General features: G+C 43.5%; 2 long non-coding RNA genes across 2 annotated transcripts in view; both read left to right on the top strand.

The window, feature by feature from the left end:
* LOC310704196 overlaps positions 1–22,052 on the top strand; it is a 206,462-nt gene that overhangs the window by 19,343 nt on the left and 165,067 nt on the right. The gene's annotated exons all lie outside the window — the stretch shown is intronic.
* Positions 20,312–22,052, top strand: part of LOC310703931 — a 39,240-nt gene continuing 37,499 nt past the window's right edge. Inside the window, exon 1 of the long non-coding RNA XR_014524478.1 lies at positions 20,312–20,374. This is a non-coding gene — a long non-coding RNA (uncharacterized lncRNA). The remainder of the gene's footprint in view (positions 20,375–22,052) is intronic.

Raw genomic sequence — 22,052 nt, 5'->3', positions numbered from 1 at the left:
AACATTCCTTTGAGAAAGAAAGGCTTTCCTGATAGAGTGTGAAATCGGCCACCTAAGGAGGAAGTTTTATTTATCTATTTCCCACCCTTCACCTTAACATCCCTGGGTGGATTACAACATTAAAACAGTTTAAAACAACTTACAATCATAAAAATTAGATGGGTTCTAAAAATAGACACCTCAAGGATCAAAGGCCAGGGTAAAGGGGTACATCTTCAGCATCCTCTGGAAGCTGTGTAATGAAGGTGCCAGATGTACCACTGTGAGAAGGGTGTTCCACAGCTTAGGGGTCACCACAGAGAAGGCCCTCTCCTGGGCTGCTGCCACCCACCAAGCCTGTAAGTGTGGAGGAACTACCAAAAGGGCCCTCTCTGCCAATCTCAGGACCTGAGAGGACCTGTGGGGAAGGAGGCAGTCTTTCAGATATTTGGAGCCTGAGCCGTATCCATCATGGTGCCTATCCAGTCAAGAGTATAAGGATGCTGATCCTTAGCCTCATAACTTTCTAAAGAGCTTCAGGCCAGCTCAGCCCAAGGACCCTCCATGCAAAGTCAGAGTACAGAAGTAAGAATCATACATTCCTCTTTCACTCTGTTTCCTAAATTACTTGAAATTACTGGTGCCTTTTAAACCCTGTGTTTAACCAATACAGATAACTCTACAAGTTCAGAGATACTTCCATATGCCTAAAGAAACTTGCACCCACAATCTGTCCTCCTAAATATTATGCTGCTGCTGTTTGGGGGGGGTTAAAAAAAGCAGACTAGCATGGCTTCCTGCAATTTTTATCAGCAAATTGAAAGTATATCTTACAAAGGTTACCTTCTCTGACCTTTTCTTTAAAAAAGGCCACTATATTCTCTCTAGTTGTCACCAATTCCTCTCTAGTGCAATCTAGAGCTCTTGATGTTGGAAGAGCAACATTTTGGGGGGGGGCAGCTGTTTTTTCTGACATGTTAGTCTGGAATGAGGGACAGATCCATCTGTTATATTTATGATTCACTAGAAAAAGTGACTGTACTTTGAAGTATGGGACTTCCTCTTGAATCATTGACATATTGCAATGCCACAAACCTCCTAGTGTTCTATCCTTTCTATTAAATCTGCTTTGCATTGAGTTCTTCTAGCTACTCATGAGTATAGGTGTACTTACTTACTTGATTGATTGATTGAATTTATATACTGCCCTATACCTGCAGGTCTCAGGGTGGTTCACCCTGATTTTCATCATGCTTTTTCTAGAAGAGGAAAGGGCATCTGTCATTTGGGAATGTTGAGAATTTACTCACACAATAAATTTATTTCACATTACAGATAAAATCTTAATTCATTGCTATATTACAATACTGTACAAATGTTTCAATTGGTTAGGTAATACACCTTACCTAGCATTAAAATGAGCCACATTTCCTTCTCTATTGTCACAATGCCCAAGTTTTGTTGAGCCCTTCTTTTAGCAGTACCATTCATTCACCAAATCCATATGAAGAGGGTATAAACAGTATAGTATGGGGTGGCTGTTCTACAGTTTTGGAACTTTCTTCTCCAGGAGACTTACGAAATTCATAACACAGATTCCATAAAACATTCATCTGGAATTGTTTTCAGTAGCAAGCATTGAATTGGCACGATTCTAACCTGCAATATACAGTGGTACCTTGGGTTACATACGCTTCAGGTTACATACGCTTCAGGTTACAGACTCCGCTAACCCAGAGTCTGGTTACATACGCTTCAGGTTAAGAACTTTGCTTCAGGATGAGAACAGAAATCGGGCTCCGGCAGCGCGGCAGCAGCAGGAGGCCCCATTAGCTAAAGTGGTGCTTCAGGTTAAGTACGGACCTCCGGAACGAATTAAGTACTTAACCCGAGGTACCACTGTATTTTGTGTGAATTTAGTAGTGCCTTAATATGGGAGCATGGCTTATAGATAATTGCATCCACAACCCACTTTTTGATCCTCAGACTTAGGAGAATATCTAGCGAGGCCTTGAGTGAAATAGAGGTAAGAGCCAAGTGGGATAATAACAGCAGCAACATCCAGGGCTTGCCCACATTTCAGCACTTTTAAGCTGTTAATCCACTCCTCCCACCACCACTTATATGAAGAGTAACTTGGGTCTTTCCTGTTCATGCCAGTAGGCCTTTTCTTTTATGTCTGTCGTTGCCTTCTGATTTGTTTATTCTATGCCATTTAAGTACCAAAAAGACATGCACACAGATACCTGTGTGCACCTTGTTTCTTTTAAAAAAAAAGTCCTGCGCAAGAGGGGTGCAAAAGTGTGCAGTCAGGCAATTGTAAATTTGCTTGTGCAGTTTTCTGGTTTTGCGCAAATCTGAGAGTTCAACTCCCACCATTTCTTTCCCTCCCTTTATATCTCACCAAATGCCCCCCTTCCATCCCTTCATACCTTGCTAAACTCCCTTCCCACCTCTATTTACAACTCAGTAATGCCCCACCCTTTAAACATTACCACCTCATATGTCTGCAGCTTGACTGGCCTGCCTCCCCACCTGCATCTCTGTCCTCTTTCTCACCTGCCCACATCCTCCATCCTGCAGTTCCCTCTTTCTCACCTAACCCAGACTTGTTTCTCCAAGGGTTGCAGATTCCTCCCTCTCACCAGCCCAGCAGCTTGTCACACTGTTTTTTCCAGTGCCGTCTGTTTGTAGCCAAGTGAACTGCAGCATGTCGACACTTTGACATTTTTATCTCTTAGAGATGTCTAGTGCCATTTTCTTGTGCATCATTCTGGTTTTGTGCAAATCTGAGAGATCAAATTTAATCTATCAATATCTATATCTATGGCTAAGCTCCTGAACACCCTTACTATCAAGAAGGAAAAGAAATGAAAACAATAGGAAATTCTCAGCATACTTTTCATATTGCGGCTAATCTATATATCTGGTATATATGCCATCCATTAAAATCTGAGGCATCTGCTTGTGTAGTTTTCCGGTTTTGTGGAAATCTGAGGGATCACCACCTGCCATCCAACATTCTCCCATTCAGGAGTGCACTGGAAATAGTTACCAGCAATGACAGAAAAGAAATAAAAGCATTGAGGAAGTAGTGGGCATAGAAAGGAGAGTAGCAGAAAGTAACAATTGATCTACCCCCAAACACAGAAAGATTCAGCGATCAGTTTGGAGCCTGATTTTCACCTATTTATACAATTATCCCCATATTGGGTAGACCTGAAATTACAGGGGGAAAGCAACAAGACTGGTGTAATCTGAGGGCAACATTATGTGGACTATGCAAATTAAATGAAATTGTAAACAGCTGCAGACAAGTCCCTGGAATCTATCCCATCAGATAATGGATGAATTGTGAAAGTGGTGGGCTCTAATGAAGTTTATAAACTAATTTATGTAACAGTTCATCTGTTGGAATAACATCACTATAATAATAATTAAAAAACCCAGCTCTTCATTTTAGGGTTTTGGGCTCATCCTCTAAATGATTTGCAATCATTGGCAGTTTTATATCACCCGCATAGCAGAGAAGGGCACAGTTCATTCCTTCATGCAGATGGAGATGTTGACTGGTGCAGACCCTTGTGACTCTTGCTCAATATCTCTTTTTTTCAGCTCAATGACAAACCATTCATTGTTACCTTTTGCAGGAAGTTTTTCATCCAACTACATATCAATGTCCTATATTAACACTTGCACCTATACCATACAGAACTAGTTTGAACTTATAAATTCCCCCTACTCTCACACCTCCATGGTTATGTCAACACCATAGGTTGTTTGAATTTAAATCCATGTTCTTCGACCATCGCCAGTCTCTCTAGAGTCATTCAATTAAAATAGTGTTCTCCAGCTAAGGGGAAGCCTGCACTTTGAATTAGATCTAGTAAAACTAGTCTTTCTCAAGTGGGGGCCCCATATTTGCTATATTATATTTATGTTTCCATTGGATATTTTTCTACTTGCCCTCCCCTTTCTCTCTCCCCCCACCTTGCATAGATTTTTCCTAAATGAAACAGTAACCCAGTAACACTCAAGCCTACCTTTCAAACCCACAATGTTTGGGTGGCCCCTAAATTAGGCAAAACAAGCCTGCCCAACCCTAGAACAGACTGGACTCATTTTCTAGTTTACACACCCTCACTCAGGTCATTGGCATAGCCTGTTTGTATGCCCTAATAAAATATACTTCTGTTCTAGGCTTGGGACACCAGTTAATTCTAGGAGGTTGGGTATGTGTCGAAGCAGAGAAAAATCAACTTAAAGAAATATGAGACATATTAAAGCTTATCCCAGGATGCATCTTAACCAAGCAACACAAAATAGCTATTTCTGGGCATTTATTTTTCTCTTTTGTTAGTTATAAACAGGGATCTCTCACAAATCCACACAGCCTCAAGCCTATTTCACACAAACAACAGTCAATGGGGTCAAACGGTTTTGAGGCCAAGTTGCCTCAAATAGGAGGTGAGAGACACCATGACTGAATATGCCTCCACTGATACACTTCTTTCCCCTGATACCTAGCTTTCTGTGTGCAAAAGGTTTAATAGCCTAGCTTTCTCCCCAGATATGCTGATTTTGTATATGAAGGAGATTTGTTTTTCATGGGGAGGCATTCAGGCATGCGATTCCCCCACTTGTAACCCAAATCTACTGGGATAATCGAAGAATTTTGCTACCTCATCTGCTGGGTCCATGAATTGTCCATGAGTGGGTGGAGCCTTAAGAATAACGATATCATTTCCCAGGGCAGAAATATATGCTGGGAAAGGTATGAAGAGCAGACACTGGGGTCTGGAGCCCAGTGGGGAAAACCCTTAGCACATGCATCTGCATGCAGGTAGGGCCCATTATCATGGGGGCATGGTTGGTTGATAATGGTTGGCCCATTATCATGGGGGCATGTCTTGCCAGAGGAGTAGCCCTGGGTGATGCAGCCCACTACCCCCATGCACACTGGGTGACTAGGCAGTCATGTGTCAATGCCCCTGTCCTGTAAATACCATTCATAAAAATTCACCAAAAACAAATTTGCTTGATAAAGCTGTGCTCTGGATCACAAGGATGATTCTGAATCCGTTCAGCTGAACGTTCTTAGGCTGTGTACACATTGCAATTTACTTTGGCTCCAGTGTGTTCCCCTCACTGGTGTTTAAAGACGTGTGCACATGACGTAAGCCACAAGCCACAGCTGTCCTGTGGTGCCTTGAAAAATACTGGTGTGTGGCATACCTTTGCTCAAACCACTTCCACCTGATTTGAACATGTAAGCCACTTTCACTTTATAATTAAGGTGTGTGCATTTGAGACAGCTATTGCACCTGTGTAGATCACAGTTTCATGAATAGGAGACTGGTTTGCAGGTGCATGGAAACCAAACATGCCATGTGCAACAGTTAAAGACATCCCCGCTTTGTCTCTGCTATGTACAACCTTCCTGCATTCTAAGCCACTGAGAATGCCCAAGAATGCATCTTCAGATCTATCTTCTGAACATGAGAAGGTCCAAAGTGGCGCTAGCACATCTGAGTACACTGGGGCAGTGCATACGTCCTTCCCCACTATTAGTCTCTTTCAAGCAACTACTTGAATAGAGCTTCATTCTGCCTGGAAAGGGCAGGCTGTTCCTTCTTCCTCAACACACCTGCATTTGTCCAGCTTCATTGCCTCAGTTTGATTTAATTGGTGGGTTGCCTGCCAGCAGGCCTGCTTTTCAAGGGCTATCCCTTTCAAGCGCGGCCAGAGGGTTCCTTTTGCGTCTTCCATTTCAGTCATTGAACGGGCCCATTTAGAAAGAACTCAGCCACTCTTTAGAAATTAATCTGTTTGAAATAATATTCTTTCTCTCTCTTTTTTTGTTTTTCCAAGACAGGAAAAAGGAGGTTCATTTATGCCCTATCTTAAAATAATCCACAGAACTGGGTCTGTATTTCCACCATCTCAAAACCCTCAAACAGTGGAGAATTCAGCCAGGGAGTACATGCACCCTGCCCTTGGGGAGTTCGCATGCCAATTCAAGCTTTCAAAAGAAAAGGAAAATATCCCGATAATATTATAAGTGCTCAGTAGTTGGGAGAAGGGCAGAGAAACAACTTGGGGTGGGGGTTAGGGAAGAGAGAATGGCTGCTGTTTCTAGATGGTTCTTGAGGACAATTGAATTATTGCCTTGTGTTCTTATGACCTCTTCCTGTAAAACTCACTTTCTCTTAACCAGCTAATAAATGCTGGAAATGTGGTCAGTGGTAGCATTACCAAGAATAACCGCCCTTTAGCACATGTGGTGTTGGCATTTGGGATTTTCTTTGACATTTAAAGCCTTCTGTTACTTTCTCAAAGGCCAAAGGGATGAGGAGTTGTATTGGGTGGGTAGAGAAACACCCTGCAATTGAGCAGGCACTGCTGCTGCAACGCAGTTTCCCTTGCTGGTTTTCTTTATGTATGTATTAAACTTGTTGCCTGACTCACTCCAAAGGCTCAGGATGAGTAGCAATATATAAAAAGCACGAAACCCAACAGACTATATGAAATAGACCAAACCTTATAAACATTAGAACCCGAGCCTTTGATGCCCAGAATAGAGAGTGACAAAGGTCCTTCCTCTGGGCCTCAAGTGTTTTGAATCTTTGAACTATGACAGGTCTTGGAGAAAATAGCCCTCACCAGGCATGGAAAGGAGTTGCTCAAACGACTTCTTCACCTGGACTGCTCCCATGGGTGTTTCTCACAGTTTCTGCTCCTTGAGGAGCAAGTTGAGAGTGTTATGGGTTGTACAACCAGCATCTTGAATTGATACCCACCACGGCTTGCAGAATTCTTTCTTCAGTTCACATAGGATCATAGAATTTGTAGAGTTGGAAGGGACCCCAAGGGCCATCTCATCCAACCCCCTGCAATGCAGGAATCTCAAGCAAAGCATCCATGACAGATGGCCATCCAAGCTCTGCTTAATATAAACCTCCAGGAAAGCAGAGTCCACCACCTCCCAAGGGAGTTCGTTCCACTGTTGAACAGCTCTTTTGTCAGGGGGTTCTTCTTACTGTTTAGTCGGAATCTCCTGAAACTTCAACTTGCACAGAATTCAGCAACCAGGTTGCTCCTTGGGGCAAGATGGTTTGAACATATGACACCTGACTGTTCTGGCTGCCAGTTAGTTTCCCGGCTCAATTCAAAGTGCTGTTTTTGACCTATAAAGCCTTAAATGGCTCAGAACCACAGTACCTCAAGTTACGCCTCTCCCCATATGAACCAACCAGGACTCTGTGATCATCATCTGAGACCCTTCTTCATATGCCTCTTCCATAAGAGGTCTAGAGGGTGTCAACATGAGAACGGGCCTTTTCTGTGGTGGCTCCCCATTTGAAGGAATGCTCTCCCCAAGGAGGCTCACCTGGCCCCTTTGTTACATATCTTTAGACACCAGGCGAAAATGCTCTTCTTCTCCAAAGTCTTTGCTTAGTTAAACCATTTATGGCCTTTTAAACTATGTGTGTGGTTTTTGTTTGTAACTATGTCATGTATGTTTGTGTTTTTATATTGTAAACCACCCTGTAATCTTCAGTTGAAGAATTTGAATTAAATTATCATTATTATAATTAGTAGTAGTAGCAGCAGCATAGTTGATGTAAAGTAGATGCACATTTCATTCTCAGGGCACCTGTATCTATATGCATGATATAGCCCATAGGCAATGTACTTACTAAAACTAATAATGAACCATAAATGAACTGCACAAATTCACTCCCTAGTTTCAGAGGTAATAATAACCATCTCCGCAGACTTTCCATTGAACCAATAACCACGTAAATGCCCTTATGAAATATAGATATGAATATTGATTTGGTTTTCATCCTAGACTTTAATCTATGTCAGGAAGCTTCAGCTGAGGCCCATGTGTGCATCATGTGTTCAACAAGTTCTTACAAAAATCTGCTTCAGAAGCTTCCAGGCCAAAGCACCCAGTGGGGAGTTTAGCACCCTTCCCCCTTTGCTCATTCTTCTGCCCACAGCAGACTCCTCAAAATTAATGAAGGCCAGATGTGAGTGTGTGATCACTACATTTTGCAGTAGGATTTGGCACGCTGCCCCTTGTCTTCTGTATCCTCAGCACAACTAACAGCAGGCAGAGCCTGCCTCCTTTAGCTGAGGTGGACCCATTTCAGCCTCAATGGCTCTGCAGTTTCAAAGAATTTCTGCTCCCCTCTGCCACATCTGAAAACCAGAAGATTTTCATCTCTCAGCCATAGATGTTCTTAGAAGCCTCTGGAAGCAGCATGTAGGAGAGGCAGATGGATTTGGCATGACTCAGAATGGCTCACGTGTTTGCCACTGGAACATCAATGTTACAACATTTCTTAACATGAGAATATAAGACTGCCAGTGGGCCATCTAGTCCTGCGTCCTGTTCTCACAGTGGCCAACCAGAAACCCACGAGCAGAACCCAAGCAGTAGTATATGCATCATTGTGCAGCTTTGGACACACTTTTTGTCATCTCAGAATTCAGATGAGGGAAGTGCAATTACCCTTTGGTTGTGTGCAAATATCTTCCTAAAATATGCATGTCCAATATAGAAGCCAATATCCAAATGAGTATTTGATACATTTGACTAGTCTATCCACTTCTGCTTCTCCCTTTTCCTATTTGAAGTTTAGTTTGCTTATTTCTGCATCACTTTTAAAAAAAGTTTACATAAAAATGAATACGCATTTTTGTGAGGATAGTTGTTTCAGTTCACTTATTGCTTCAGGGAATGCGAATTAGATACAGTGAATTTCTCTCCCATATGAACCTCAAACTGCTGAGAAATGCACTGCATCATTCAAAGAAGGACAAAATCGTGTGCATAAGTAAGTTCTAGTCTGTATCTGAGAAGAGTGGCTCAGAGCATTTTATTTTGGAATTTACAGAGATTTCTCAAGCATCCTTACATTCCAGGTGGTTGTGGTAGCCTCATGGGAGGCCTTAAAAATATATATATGAGAGGAAGGTGGGTTATAAACATAATGAACAAACAAGCAAACAAACAAACATCCGACTCAGCTTCCCTTCTGCGCCTGTGGTTCCAATGTACCTCTGACCTTTAGGCAGGTTCTGCATGGGCGTGTGATCCATCTGGCCCACAAGGGAAGCTGATCCAGATGTTCCACAGCTGTAAGGAGAAATGACCATGCAGAACTGAGCTTGAGGATCAACCACACTGCTAAGGTCCTGCTTGAATCCATCCTGTGTCTTTGAGGGAAAGGTATCATCCCATAAACATGTGGCAGCAGTTGGGCAAATGACCTCAACAACACATAGACACCACTGTTTCTCGGCTGCTTACAGAGTCTATCCAAACTCTTAGCTTGACTTGGAAACTCACTAGGAATATTTAATGAGCCATTTTACCCAACTTCTTCATCTACGTCTTTCTTGAGTTTCGGACACTCCCTGCATGGAGGACATCTATGCCTGTATTTGTCTGTAGGTAAGGGGGAGAAGGGAGTAACATTTAAACACTGAGCTCTCTCTCTGTTAGACACTCTCACTTTCTTTCTTTCTTCCAGTCACCTTGTTAGAAATACCTGTGGGTAGAAATAGCATTATTGGAACAACCGCTTTGACTATGGTAACATTTTCCACTCAGATCCCTGACTTTTTATTTCATGTTTTCCTTGGACTGGCATACACGCAAACGGGTGAAAAATATTTTCAGCCAATGTCTCTCCAACAATTGGCCTTCCCCGATTCTGTCCCTAGAGGGCAGCTGAAATATAACGTACCTATTAATAATGTGTTCCAGTGCAAATACTATACTTCTATAGTAGGGAGTCTTGAAAGTTCGTCAATAACACACTCACTAAGAGTTGATTCACAGGGTCATTTCCCCTCCCTCCAGAAGCAAGCCGTGCTCCCGAGTTTTCCTTGGAAGGCTGCTCTTGTGGGATATTGGCATGGATGTTGCTGCAGCGATTCCTGGAACAGCAGTGCTGCTTTGACAGTTGGGATTGCTCCTGGCTGTGTGGCATGGTGCACTGCCACACTTACGGGGGTACCACATGATTGTGAGCGCATGTGGGGCCAGGGACAGCTACAGTCAGTGGTGCAGCTAATGCTGGGCCTCGGGGCCAAAGCCCAGGGGCTCCCCAGAGAGCAGTAGTGCATGGCACCATATCTAGCACCAATCAGCAGCTAGGTTGGCATGGGCATGCTGGAGTGCACCAGAGCTGGCATCTTTTCCATATATATATATAATAGACAGGGGTAACTAGCTAGTTAATGAACATGGTTAAGTTGGGTCAGTTACTTTCAATAGGTCTATTCTGAGTAAAGCTTCATTGAATTCCAGCCTTACTATCCCTTTCTACAATTCTTCCCAAGTTTTAAAACTTTAAATAGTTTTAAAATGCAGGCAGAGAAAATGCTCTACTCCTGAGCTGCATCCTAGGATTAGTGGGTTTTTGGTTTTGTTTCTCTAGCATATCAAGAAGGTAGAAGTGGTTGTAAAGCATGGGATGGTTGTGAGGAGGAGCGAAATGTCAGTTGTGCATTTATTACATCCAAGGTCTGCACCACTGCCTACCATTTCTCATGGTGGGGAGCAAGTCGCTGGTGGATGTGGCCTGAGGAGGGGGAATAGCTTAGGGAGAGTCCTGAGAGCCAAATAGAGAAGCCCAGAGAGGCCCAGATCTGTGGTGACCCACCACTGGTCTATAGAATAAAATACTGCTGTGGTTAACAGTGTTTAAACCCTGATCCTACTCAGTGGAGTGCCAGTCTAGCCCTGGCTTCTGAAGGGGCCTCAAGGGCCATCACAGTTCTCCTGCTTCCACTCCCACCCTATACTGGAGTCTGGAGATGATGTAGTCTTTTATGGTATGGTATGGTATGGTATGGTATGGTATGGTCTGGTATGGTAGTAGAGGGAAAGGAGGCTGCACTCAGCACTTGAGTTAATGTTTGGGTAGCTCCAGCCATAGGTGAATGTGCCCGTATTGCGTAGTAGTAGTAGTAGTAGAAGAAGAAGAAGAAGAAGAAGAAGAATTTTTTATTTATACCCCGCCCTTCCCAGTTCAAGAACGGCTAACAACAGGGTGGCTAACAACAAATTTAAAACACTTTAAAACACTTAATTATAAAAGCAGCATAAAATACAGTATAAAAACTACACCAAACTTATTTGGGAAATGATACTTCTGATGTAGAATGGTGCAACTGTAAGTTTATTTATCCAGCTCTGGGAATGTTGTGCAAGATGAGGAATTTGAAGGCATCTAATTAGCAAGATTTGACCCATCTGTCCAGGCTTGGTTAAATTTGCAGAAACATGAATAAGCATCTGCCTGCTCTCATATGAACCTATCCATTGACCTTGGAGGTCCTGCTCTCTGCCTTGTCCTTACGTGAGATCAGGCAGGCAGCAGAGTCAGGGAAAAGATGAACTTTTCCGCCAGAAAGTGAGTGGGAAGATTCTTACGCAAAGTTGTAGATATGCAGCAAGGAGGGTTGTCAGTGGCTTTCGAAGTGGCTTGGGTAAAGGTAAAGGGACCCCTGACCATTAGGTCCAGTCGTGACCGACTCTGGGGTTGCAGCTCTCATCTCGCTTTATTGGCTGAGGGAGCCGGCGGACAGCTTCCGGGTTATGTGGCCAGCATGACTAAGCCGCTTCTGGCGAACCAGAGCAGCGCACGGAAACGCTGTTTACCTTCCCGCCTATTTATCTACTTGCACTTTGACGTGCTTTCGAACTGCTAGGTTGGCAGGAGCAGGGACCGAGCAACAGGAGCTCACCCCGTCACAGGGATTCGAACCGCCGACCTTCTGATCGGCAAGTCCTAGGCTCTGTGGTTTAACCGACAGCGTGGCTTGTGTAGCTGTCCCTTCATACCAATCTGACCAGCAGCAATTAGCAGGTGATAATGTCATGAAAACCTTTAGCCTGTGATCTGAGCATATCAAACGCCTGTTAAAGGCGTTAAGACAAGGCCAGGTGATTTTTCTCCCTCCCCGCCTCCTGTTTTCAGGCCAGTTGGCAGTTGAGGCAGCCAACTACTGCATGAGAGCATCTTTAGATTGTGGTCAGCGTGCTTAATGCTGGAGAGCCTGGGGTCCAGGTTAGTTGTTTACCTTCTCTCTTTCTGGCACCATCCTGGGCATGCATTTAAATGGACCAGAACCAGCCTAAGCTCAAAGGTAATTTAATGCTTAAAAGAATTAAGGCTGCAATACCAACCAGACATATTTGGGAATAAGTGAAGCTTGCTTCTCTGTAAACATGCAGAGGGCTGGACTGTAAGCAGTTGGGTAGCAGAGGACCCCCCCCCCCTCACTCACCATCAAAACATCGCCACAGCTGCTGGAGAAGCGAGGGGATGTTGCAATGCACCCAGCAAGAATGTGCCACACATTTGGGGGGTAAGACAGGAACTGATGAAACTGTCCTGTTTGTGGCAGGACGAGATGACGAAAACAAGAGCAGGGAAAGCAGTCGGTGCAAACCCCCAAAGCCGTGTATTTTCTCTGTTTGGTTGCTTTTGGAACAATGTGGCAACAGCCATCCAATATCCTAGGGCTCTTGTTTATCTGGGGTTTTTTCCCCCCGTAAATGAAAAAAGACGAAAAAATGAGAGAAAAACAAGTGTTGCTTCCAAACGGAGAGTCATGTGTTTTGATTCAATCTAATTATACAAAATGATATTTTTATAACCCCTGGAGTTGCCCCTGCTTCTTTGTGTCTTTCTTCATTTGTTTACGTTTAGCACAGTCGAGGATCCAAGTCTTAGTGACTTTTGAAGGAAGGAAGGGGAGGGGGGAAACTTTGCTGGCCTTTGGTATTTGCTACTCTCCATTTCTTCTGGCCTTGTAAACAAACATTATGTTGTCCTTGCTTCACGGTCCTCCTTCCTACTTGCTGCGGCCTCTATTTTCTTTCTTCTCAGGAGCACCTGAACAGCTTTCTAGAGCACTGAGGCAGTCCCTGGAGGCATTGCCCCCTCTCAGCCAACTGGCAAGTCGGTTGGACAGCTCCCACGAGGCACAGAGCATATGTGGAACGGTGCTATGCGTCTTATAGGCACCATCAACTGGAAACTTAAGGGCCAAATATGCACCCTCAGGCCCACTTGCTAGCCTTTGTGGCTATCCAGGGGCAAGAGAGGTGTGTGGAGGTGATTGCATTCCTATCTTGCAGTCCATTTTGGAGAAGTGGACTTGGTCTCCGCTCTTTAAAATGGCTCTTCTGTAAAAACTAGGCCCCATCTGCACTATACACTGGAAGCAGGATGGTACTGCTTCAGAAAGCCAATGACTTTCCTCCAAAGCATCCTGGGAACTGTAGTTCGTTAAGCATCCTGAGAGTTTTTAAGAGACCCCAATTCCCCCCACAGAGCTACAGCACTCAAAATTGTTTAGCAGTCAATCCCTCTTCCCAAGAAACTCGAAGGATTGCAGCTATGTGAGGGGAATAGGGACCTCCTAGCAGCTCTCAGAACCCTTAAGAAATTGCCATTCCAATGATTCTTTGGGAGGGGGGAAGCCATGACTGTTTAATATGGTATGTTACTGCTTTATATGTACTGTGCAGATGGCTCCCCAGCTGATGAGCTAGGGAAATTATTGTTGTGCTTACCTTTCTTCCTTATGGGCTCCTCTTTTGCATATTGCACACTTAAGATGGGCCATTCTGGTTGCTAACTCTCCTATTTGAACTCTGTCCCTCACATGCATAGTGAAGCACAAGGCTTCTACTTGGCTGGTTGGGTCACATTTTTGTCTCAGGATATTGTAGGCTTGTCCTTGCTTGCCTGCTGTTTTCTTCAGCTGTGCATCCTTTTCCTCCTTTGCTGATTGTTTGGCCTGGGCTAGGTATTTTATTGGTAGTTCTCTTAACAAGAATTGCTGATTGGCTTGCTTGATGCCAATGCATGGGTTGGTGTTGTTCATGTTAAATGCTGCTAATTGACTTACTGGTGTGCTTTAGGCTTCCGTCCATTTTCAACATCATTTAAATCAGGGGTGGAGAACCTCTGGTCCTTCTGATGTTATTGGACTACAACTCCCATCATCCCTGACCATTGGCCTTGCTGGCTGGGGCTGATGGGTGGGACAGAGGTTTAAATGAACTATTCATTGCTGAACTGTCAATGTTACATTTGTTAAGTATTACCATTTTTGTGTGCTACTTGGATTTTCTATGAGCTACTTTGAACACAATGTGTTTGTAGGAAATGCAGTTTACAAATGTAACCATCACCTATAAAGAAACAGTTGGTGTTTATTGGGTTCCCAGAAGACATCAGCCTCTGCTTGACCACAGGAGGGCAGTAGTGCTCTACATGGAAATGCCATAGGGAGACGGTGGGACACCAGAAAGATGTCCTTTTGCCTGTGGAGATCTAATAAATGACTGAGAAGTTTGGAAGGTAGGTGGTCTCATTGGCTGGCATCTTAGCATATCATTCATCCTCAGTTCGGCTGATAGCACTGAGGCACATCTAGTTCCAGATAAGGTCAGGTATAGAAGGCTTCCTAATTCTGTGTATCTGCTAAGAGAAACGGTCTGTAGTTCCTCTGAAGCTGCTTTTGCTTTCGGGCAAGGGTGAATGCAATTCATGGTTGCAAGGATGTGAATGCAAAAAGAAAAAGAAACTATTTTGTCAAGTAGATTACACTCTGCTTCTTGATAATATTTGTATTGCTTCATTTTCATAGAATAGTAGAGTTGGAAAGGGACCCTGAGGGTCATCTGGTCCAATCCCCTTCAATGCAGGAATCTCAGCTAAAGTATCCACAACAGACCCAATCTTAGCTTAACAGCCTCCAGTGAAGGAGAGTCCACCACCTTGTGAGGGAGTTTGCTTTACTGTCAAACAGCTCTTACCACCAGAAAGTTCTTCCTGAGATTTAGCTGGAATCTCCTTCCTTGTAACTTGAAGCCCTTGGTTTGGGTCCTACCAGCCAAAGCTAGATAAAGCAAGGTTGCTCCATCTTCCATGTAATGTCCCTTTAGATATTTGAAGATGTCTGTCATATCTCTTCTCAGTCTCATCTTTACCAGGCTAAACATACCCAACTCCCTCAACTGCATCTCATCAGGCCTGGTTTCCAGACCCTTGATCATCTTGGTCACCCTCCTCTGCACTTGTTCCAGCTTGTCAATATCTTTCTTAAATTGTGGTGCCCAGAACTGGACACAGGACTCCAGGTGTAGTCTGACTGAGGCAGGATAGAATGGTACTATGACTTCTCTTGACTGGGACGCTATACATCTGTTGATGCAGCCTAGACTAGCATTAGCTTTTCTTTTCTTTTTGCTGTTGAATCACACTGGTGACTCATGTTAAGCTTGTGGTCTACAAAGACCCTTAGATCCTTTTCATTTGTACTACTGGCAAGCCAGGTGTCCTCCATCTTATTTTTGTGCAGCTGGTTGTTCCTGCCTAAGTGTAGAACCTTACATTTGTCCCTATTGAAATTAATTTTGTTCCTTTGGGCTCAGTTCTCCAATCTGTTAAGGCCATATTGAATCCCAGTTCTGTCTTCTGTGGCATTAGCTGCCCCTCTTAGTTTGGTGTCATCTGCAAGTAAGCATGGTGCTTTGTAGATCCGGTATGACTCTTTGCAGCAGGTAGTCCTAACTTCTGAAAAATGGCATTGAAGCTGGAAGATCTCATTGAAGAGATCTAGTTTAAGTCCTGCTGATGTGGAACTAGGGAATTCATTTGTTCTGGAAAGTTCAGGTCCACATCAGAAATATTTGTTGCATATGTGTATTCCTTGCATCAGAGTTGTGCACCAGCATGGAATGTGTAGTTTTTCCTAATGCCAACAGTTATGGTGCATTTGTATTTCATGTTCCTATATATTTTATTAAGTTTCATGTAAACAGGCATAATGTTCAGCCACATTAAGCATGTAACATAGAAGTGTCTATACACTGATTAACCTTTGTTGTTTATGTTTTGAAGGCTGTTACATGTAGCTCTGGAGCAACTACTCCCCATTGCTTCTGAATATTAGTGCTAACACAATTCACAACCACCACTTCTACACCTAAGCATGCAATGGAAAATCTGTTACTCTACCACTCTGGAAATATAAGTGGGTCTGTAGCCTAAGTGATTATGCAACAGGCTTGCTGTGGTTCAGCTTATGGAAGGGGAAAGGACACCATCATGCTCCCTCACTATCACCACCTTTGCAAATTTCGTAGAATCATTGAAGAGACAGAAGGGCCCCAAAGGCTCATCTAGTCCAACCACCTTTGCTGTCACCTTCATTCTTGACTTTGAATTTGGATTACCTTATGGCCGGGTATCTGTGTGCCTGATTCTACCAACCAATTAATTCCCTGGCTCCTTTCCTTCCATGGAAATCCTAGTCATATATTTCCTCTTCTTCATCCCTAGGCAGTACCCCTTTGGAATAAGTGGGGCAAAGAGATCAAGAGAGGTTTTTCCTGACAATCTCTCCACCATGAAACACATACAACCCAAGCCCTTCTTCCACCATTCATCCTGCTTCATCTTCCCAGGATTTTGGAGTGGAAGGTACTGACTGATTCCATCTGCCAGCTTGACTGTGCTTCAAAGGCAGCAAATCCTGGGGACTTTTAAACTTACAAACAGAAACATGCATTGGAAAAGGGCTGAAAGAAAAGAACAGCTCTCTCTAGGCAGGCTGGCTCGAGCCCCAGAGCAATCTAAAGCAAGCCCCCCAGGAGCCACTCTACAGTGATAGCCATGCAGCTTTCTTTTTGTCAATAGAGCCTGTGCTGCTTGATGCATCCAGTTTTATTCCTTAGGTGCTCTGTGAGTATGATATAGAGGAAGCAAAGGGAGGAATAAAGAAAAATGACTATATCTGGTGTTGTGAAATGGACTTCCATAAGCAATATTTTAAAACTACATATACAACTTAGGATGACTAGAAAAAGAGGATCAGGCCTGGAACATCACCACTGACCTCATTAGATTTCCATCCCCCCGGTTCGTGAATCATATGCACCCTAGAAATTGAACAGTTAAGACCTATAGAATGATTGATCTCCTGGAAGGGAGCCATATTCTCTTTATTCATATGGAAACTTATGGAAGAAAATCAACCCCATATGCTGCTGTTTTACTATAGCGCCTCTAACTGCGTCATTTCTTATCTCAAGATTACATGTTACAGCAAATTGCACATCCCTTAACATGGTCCAAAGATGTCGTAAGTTTCTCATAGTTGGCCCTCAAAGGCATATTGCTCAGGACCATCCGAACAGGCTTTTTTTGAAAATAGAAAAGGAACCCCAATTGATGAAAGAATGGGAGACACATGGACTTACAAGAAACATGGAAGGGGTTTTTTGTTTTTGTTTTTTGTTTTGTTTTTGGTAATTGCTAATGGAATGGAATAACACGATAAAAATAAATAAATTAGTTACTGCACTCTTATACTAGTCAGGTACCATACAATAAGAGGGGAAATAGGCCAATTTTTTTTCTGGGGACAGTGTGAGCAATTAGGAACATATTAACACACATGGTGGGACTGCCCCTTTGTCCAGTCATTCTATGGGAAAGATTTAGGCAAGAAAAAAATTCAGCTCCAAAATGAGACAGGGTCCTAAATTCAGTCTCCAGCTTTTTTTGCTCAGCGATGTCCTACCTAAATGCAGAAGGAGCTTTTGTTATAGTCCAATGATAGCAGATCTGTTGTAAATCAAACAGGGACAGGAAGTCCTTCCAACAATTAAATACTTGACAGTGATTCCATTGGGAAAACTCACACATACCAGATCAGAGATGTAAGAGAATGGGGTCTGATGCTGATTTATTTGTCTCCTGGCTTCCCTTTATTTTGTACAAAAAGGCTTATTACATAGATCAAAAGCCCCCAAAATAATGTATAATTTACCTACGGTTGAATACAATCTAAGGAAGCTCAAATCTGTACAAAATCACTAACATGTTTTAGTACAAATGACACCCTATTTTCCATTTAGCAAGCATCAATCTGAGAGTTGATTGCAGTCTGGAAGCTCTGATTGTTGTTGTTGTTTGAAATTGTCATTGTTTAATTATATTTGTTGTCATTATCGGGCTTTGACAATATGCAGAGTCTCTCCCCACAACCCCTGAATATTCCAGGATAATAACTGACTGTGACATCAGCACCAGCTACAACCTTCCATCACTTGCTGCTATGGTAACTGGTATTAAACAAGAGATCTTGCCAGTCCCCTTTAAAAGCCCAGAAGCAGTGAGCAGGGATGATGATTGGAACTCCCATTCTATTTTTCCCCCTGGCACTTTCATTCAGCCTCTTCTCCAGCCAGATATGGGGCAAAACTAAAACCGTGCTTGCTAGTGCAGGCAGAAGTTGAGTCAAATGTTGGATGGGTGGGTTTTGGTGCTCCAGTGGGTATATATTCTGTCATAAAGCAAACTACACATCACAGGTTCCATATTTTTGTAACATGTCCATCCAAAATCTTAGCCAGCCACCCATACTGCTTAGCATCTTGGAGTCTAATCTGTCCCCTGTTCTTCTTTTGGTAGTTTGGAGTATAATCTGTTTATACTTCTATATATATGGTGAAGCAACATTAACCCTGTTTACATACTACAGTTGTGTACACTGTACACTCATTGAATGGGATGGGGGAGACAGAGAGGAGATTTCACTCTGCTCTCCCTTCCTTATGCAAATTGAGCATATCTCATGAAAGCATCTTTACACCTAGAAACTGTACACACAAGCTGTGGAGATGTGATGGGGAGCCCTGTTTTTGCAGGGTTCTCAACCTGTGAAGAGCTCATGCAGATGCCTTTTATATCCCTACATGCTATTTTACCAGATGCTGAACTGACAAAAGGAGAGAAGTTTCTATCCTTGCTCTATGCATGCTCTGTGTACATGACTGCAAGATGTGCAGAGGACTAATGTTGCTTTGCCCCATCAAAAGAATAGTGTGACTAGGCCCTGAACTGCTAGGAGAGAGGCAGGGGGTAGGATAGACTCCCAAACATTAAGTGTGTAAGAGAGGGGCAGAAGCCAGTGGGTGTGGGACTGTGCCCTCCTCTATGCCTGTTCAGTGGACATGATCTCAACATACATTGAGTTCGCATCTCCGCTCCTCCACATGCAGCTGCTGGGTGACCTTGGGCCAGTCACACTTCTTTGAAGTCTCTCAGCCCCACTCACCTCACAGAGTGTTTGTTGTGGGGGAGGAAGGGAAAGGAGAACGTTAGCCGCTTTGAGACTCCTTAAAGGGAGTGAAAGGCGGGATATCAAATCCAAACTCTTCTTCTTCTTCTTCTTTCTCTGGAGTGGCAGCCAGCCCTGTGAATGCATCCTCAGACTTCTGTGTTTGCAGCTCACCAGCTTCCCAGAAAACCCTTGGCTTGAGCCAAGAGGTAGTGAGCCATGATCTTCTTGGTACACATTGAAGGTGTGTTGGATCAATGACAAGACCAGACAGCACACTAAAAAGATCAGCTTTGGCCTGGGGGGGGGGGATAATGGACTCATGAGTCCCGTCTCATTAACTCACTCCTGTCCTCTTCTCAACCTTGTCTCATGAGATGTTCTGGACTCAAGGGGAAAAGACATCGTTTGCTGCCACACTCCAGTGTGTTGTGAGTGTCTGCCAGGTTAGGTGCCAGGATGTTACAACACAGCATTCGGGAAACACCACTCTTGTGTCTTTTTTATTTTTTATTTTTTTTTTAAATCCACACTGTAGCATCCAGGAGTCTTTGAGTCCTTTCACACCCACCCAAACGCTTCTCTAACATCATACAAATGGCATGCTGTTTGTGTGCTTTCAGCATGGCTCTCTTGGGATGTGCCTGGTTTGTTTTCCAGTAGGTAAAATCATCCATGACTCAATTCAGCTCTTCAGGAGCTGTGGGATTGGAGAGGAGGTGGAGAAGAGGACTATGCACACAATACACAGTTCTATGCACCAATAAGCCACAGGCATGAGTCTCTGGAATGAAAAAGGCCAGCAGTTGGGGGGGGGGGATGTTCACAAGAGCTTTCCAGGCTTGCAGAACACAAAGGAAAGATCTGGAGTATCATATGATCATTGTCAGTAGAGCACTGCAGGCTACCAGGCAGTACTGGCACCAGTGGGGATAAGCCTCCTAGCTGCTTGAGGAGGGTTCATTCTGATTGTGCTGGAGAGCAATGTGATAAGCACACTGCAGTCCAATGAGGATCCCTTTTCCAGCTGTGCCTGTAATTAAATAAGCAGACACTTGCTATGTAGCTGCATGCTACGTATCAATTGAGCAGCTACAACACTGGATGTTGTACATATATGTTTGCTTATTAATAAATTATCTGTTCTAATTTACTACATAGAATCTGGACCTTCATGTTGATGACAGCACATGATACCAGCAGTGGAATACGTTGTGTGAAGGTACTGTGGAATATTTGAGGGCTCTGCATCCTTTATCTCTTTCACATGAGGCAGCTGAGGTCTGGAAGAGGGAGAGGTTTGAGTACAACAAGAAGGGAGTGACACTGAAAGGGAAAGGGGGAGTGTTTCAAACAACAGCAGAAGCTTGAGTAAATTGATGGGTGGAGGGACACTGAGAGCATGCTTTTAAAGAAAATAAAGCCATTTTAAGAAGGAGAAATAGCAGAAATGGGTACAATAAAGAAGCTAAAATTACTTACTTACTTACTTACTTACTTACTTACTTACTGTACCTCAAACATTGTTTAAAACTGCCACTTTCCTCCCTCAGTGTCACACTATGCTTACTCTACTCAACCCTCTGCTGGGTTTTGTTTTGTTTTTTAAAAACAACACCACCATCATCACTTCCCTCCTCTCAGTGTCCCATCATCTTTGTTTTATTCCAACCTCTCCAGTTGTTTAAAATGACTTCCCCTTTCCCTGTATTCTTCCCTCCCTACTTTACTCAAACTTCTGCCAGTGTTTAAAACCACCGCTTTCCACTCTCAGAGTTCGTTGCTACTCATCAATAGCAAGGATCCATTCTGAGTATCTTTGCTTCCTTGGTAGGTAGGGAAAGAGTAGGAAGAGAAAAAGAGAAACTAGAATATGAATCATAAATCCTGCTTGCACAGACTGTGTCGGTGACCTATATTCCTGCCAGAGGCAGAAGAGTCTTTTACACTTCTTTATGCTATCATCTGAAACTGTTCCCAGACATGACAAATCACAAACTTGGTAAGATAACTTTAACATTTCATTCACATTTAAAACATATGGCTTGGTTGGAATATTTTGCGAATGAAGTGTTATTTGCGTCACGCAAGATTGTAAGCACGATACTTTGTTTGTGTGTGAAAGCCACTGCCTTTAGGTTGATACGGTGTATCATGTGCTGTGATTTGAGGGATGGTGTTTCATACTGCATGTACTGGCTAAAGAGGGATTCTGCTGCTACCTCAGTATGGTGCAATCAGAGTTTGTCTGCTAGATGAGGTTTGCCCTATCTAGGCTCAAAGCTCAGAAGAAGCAGAATGTAGCAACAGCACTTCAGGTGGAGCAGAATCGCATCAGAGAGAGCAAGGTGGGTATCAGGACCTTGGATAGCACACTGAAGAAGGTGCTGGCTGGAGAATTCTCCCAAAAGCATTGCTGTTGATTCAGCAGAGTGATGAGGTCTACTGAAGACTGACTGGTCTGCGTTTGCTGATAGCTTCACTCCTTATGAAGAACTGCCTCTGTTTGTAAAAAGCATTTCAATCCTACAACATGGGTCTGGTGGGGACTGTATTGGAAATGCAACTTCTGATTCCAAGGAGTCCAGAACGGCCACATACGCTAGCCCAGCGGGTCCTGGAGTGGGAGGTGATGGTTTCCTGAGCATTGCCTCATCCGTATTCCTGCTGAAGAGTAGCATGATGTGATACAGACATCACAAGTAGAAACTATTGATCACCCTTTCCACAAATGATGTGGGGAGTGAATGTAAGGATCATGTGCAGGGTTTTTAAAACTCCTAGTCACTTGAGAGACACGTTTGTGCGTGTGTGCGCGGGCGTGCGTGTGTGACAAATGACCAACAAGATCAATAAATAATTTCAATAGTTGTTATATTGTGAACCACCCTAAGATCTTT

This window comes from Podarcis liolepis (assembly GCF_965112155.1).
Source record: "Podarcis liolepis genome assembly, chromosome: 1".
NCBI lineage: Eukaryota > Metazoa > Chordata > Lepidosauria > Squamata > Lacertidae > Podarcis > Podarcis liolepis.
The sequence above is the reverse complement of the archived record's forward strand: the minus strand, read 5'-3'. Positions and strand labels throughout refer to the sequence as shown.